Genomic DNA, 3,292 nt, shown 5'->3' on the forward strand with positions numbered 1-3,292 from the left:
CCCTAAAGAGGGAGGCCCAGGCTACCAGCAGCGGTGCTGTTGCAGGTGGGCAGGGCCTCCCTCTGCGGGGGCAATCCATCACAGAGCCCCGGCCGGGTGGGCAGGGCCTACCTCTTTGGGATGATCCATCGAGGAGCCCCAGCCAGATGGACAGGGCCTACCCCTTTAGGGTGATCAATTGTGGGGTTCCCAGACTGTGAGAGGGCACAGGCCGGGCTGAGGGACATCCCTCCAGTGCACGAATTTCGTGCACTGGGCCTCTAGTAGTTAAATATTTTACTAAACATGGCAGGTTACCTGTTTTCCAAGTAGAATCCACATCTTCAAACCTTTTATTCACTGGTTTCCTTTCTCTCATCCTCTCTCTAGAATTCCACAGTGGCTTGCGGGCAGAGTTCTCCAGGGCGCCCAGGGATGTGTATGACCTCTCCCTGCCAGTGGGTCTTTGAATAGCACCCACCACGATGGCAGGGAGCTGGACAGGGGTTATGTGCTAGTGAGTGGAAGAGCCCCTAGTCAGGCACCCAGGGGCGCCGCAGGCCCTGACCACCTCAGCAGAGAGGCAACCATGGATGGCACCTGCAGTGAGATGCAGAGAAGAAACAGCCCCATGACACAAAGGGGAAAAATATCTACCATAAGCAACAGCACAACAAGAAGAAAAACTTCTCGAAGGTACTCCTTTACTTACGGAGGAAAAATCAAGCTGGGAAATCAAAAGTTACTTGCTTCCATTGGAAGAACTAAGGCAGAGATGAACAGCCTTCAGGCAGAAAGTCCGAGGGTCCTCAAGGAGAGAGAATGGGCGCTCCTAAAAGGCTTCTGGACCTAATGAATCTGGTTCCTGCTTATTAACAAGTTAAATTTTTTTTAAAAAACTTAAAAAAGAAAGAAGTGTGCTAATTCGCTTTTTAGGGTTCTTGAGGATTGGGAGAAAGAGTTAAGTCACAACAAAAAGTAAGTTCCACAGACCGGAATCTATGGGTGAGAGGAAGTGAGATGTACAGACAGACCCAGGACATCCCCTGAGCCGCGAAGTACATCAACAACAAAAAAAGTAATTACAAAATGTGTACATCACAACATGCTTTTAAAGACACTTTGCATTGTGCTCACATTCCCTTATCAGTGGTTCTCAACCTTCTGGCCCTTTAAATACAGTTCCTCATGTTGTGACCCAACCATAAAATTATTTTCGTTGCTACTTCATAACTGTAATGTTGCTACTGTTATGAATCGTAATGTAAATATCTGATATGCAGGATGGTCTTAGGCGACCCCTGTGAAAGGGTCGTTCGACCGCCAAAGGGGTCGCGGCCCACAGGTTGAGAACCACTGCCTTAAATGTTGTTCCCAAAGGTGCTCAGCCTCTAGCCCAATCAAAATCTCTGAGGGGAGGCAGAGACAATTTGGTGAAAAAGACACCGGTGGGGAAGTGGGGTGGGGGCTGGTGAAAGGAGAAAGCAGCCTTCCAGTTAAAGGTCAGCCCTCAGTTTAAAGGTCAGCTTCACGCAGGCTGGCCTCAGGCGGAGTCAGGGTCCGAGGGAGGAGCAGCAGCAGGGCGGGGCTGGCTGGCTCTACATGTCATTCAGGTCCAGCCTCCTTTGTGTACAGAGGTGCTTCTCTTTGGTGCATTTCAGTTTATCTTCCAAATCACCAATTGTCTTTTCCAGCTCGGCTACCGATCTCTCAGCAAACTCAGCACGGGACCCTGCATCCTAGAGTTTATCAGTAAGAATCTTTATCTCTTCCTCATACTGGTCTTCCCTTTGAGAGTACTTTTCTTCAGCAGCACTCAGACACGGCAGGCTCTGGTCCATCAGTCTCATCTGCTCACCCATCTCTCGGCAACGGGACTCTGCCAGCTCAGCTCGTTCCTCTGTGGGTTCCCAGTCTCCCTCAATAATCACCAACTTAGGAGCCACCTCTTCATACTTTCTACCTGCCCCTTCTGCAATGTGCTGAGCTTCTTTGAGTTGTATTTCCTGGAGTTTCAGCTTTTCTTCATCTTTTAAAGCTCAGTTTTCAATAACCTTCATACCTCTCTCATTCTCATCGGCAGCTTTCTCAGCTTCCTCCAGCTTTTGCAGGGCAGTGGCCAGGTGCTCCTGAGCACGGTCCAGCTCCTGTTCAACCAGCTGGATCCTACGGTTCCAGGAGGCCACCTCAGCCCCAGCCTGTTCCCGAGCCCGCCTTTCTCCCTCCGCTTCCCACTGGAGGCGCTGGGCATCTCTCCGGCATCATCGGCCTGTGGCTGCGGAACCTGGATCTTGCATTTCACCGCCTCAATGGTGGTGATCCCAGCCATGGTATCCACCCAGCTCCTGCTCCCGTTCAGTTTCCTGCCTCCTCCGCTCCATGCTGCAAAGCTTCTCAGTTGAGAAAATTTTGATACCACAATTTGACAATGATAATTCAAAAACCAAAACTGTAGGCCAATTTCACTAATACTAATGCAAAACTCCAAGTAAATCAAATCCAGTAGCATATTAAATGATTCATAAGTAAGCTTTCTATTAAAACTATTGATGTGATTCAACAGTAAAAATCTGTCAGCATAGTTCACTGCACCATTAAAGAGGGTAAAATCCATGATTATAGCAATAGATGCTGAGAAAGTATATGACAAAAGTAAGCTCTTTCCTAACAAAAATTCTAATTAAAAAATAAAATTATTTAACATGTTAAAGTTTAAATAATCAATAGTAAATACTACAAATGGTGAAATATTGTAACCATTTCCATTCAATTATAGAAGAGAAAAATCTTTAACTATTGTTAATTCAAATTTGTTAGACTTCCTAGACAAAGCTTCAACACAATAAACTTAAATACCTAATACTATAAATTCACAAAAGTAAACTGAATTATTCTTATTTACAAATGAATAAATAAGTTAAATGGTGTTTTAAACTAAAATATTACCATAGAATCCATGGGAACCTATTTATACTAATAAAAGGGTAATATGCTAATTAGACTGGACATCCTTCCGGACAAAGCCATGGTGGCGGGGGCCGAGGCAGAGGTGGTTAGGGGTGACTGGGCCAGCAGGGGAGGACAGTTAAAGTGACCAGGCCGGCAGGGGAGGGCAGTTAGGGGTGACCAGGCAGGCAGGCAGGTGAGTGGTTAGGAGCCAGTGGTCCCAGATTGAGAGAGGGATGTCCTAAACTAGGATCAGGCCTAAACTGGCAGTCAGACATCCCCCTAGGGGTCCTGAAATGGAGAGGGTGCAGGCTGGGCTGAGAGACACCCCCACCCCGTGCATGGATTTCGTGCATTGGGCCTCTAG

General features: G+C 47.2%; 1 pseudogene; it reads right to left on the reverse strand.

Annotated features, from left to right (window-relative positions):
• Positions 1–1,470: 1,470 nt before the first annotated feature.
• LOC102250971 lies at positions 1,471–2,361 on the reverse strand (annotated as a pseudogene).
• Positions 2,362–3,292: the final 931 nt, after the last annotated feature.

The sequence above is a fragment of the Myotis brandtii genome, unplaced genomic scaffold, assembly GCF_000412655.1.
Source record: "Myotis brandtii unplaced genomic scaffold, ASM41265v1 scaffold55, whole genome shotgun sequence".
Lineage (NCBI taxonomy): Eukaryota > Metazoa > Chordata > Mammalia > Chiroptera > Vespertilionidae > Myotis > Myotis brandtii.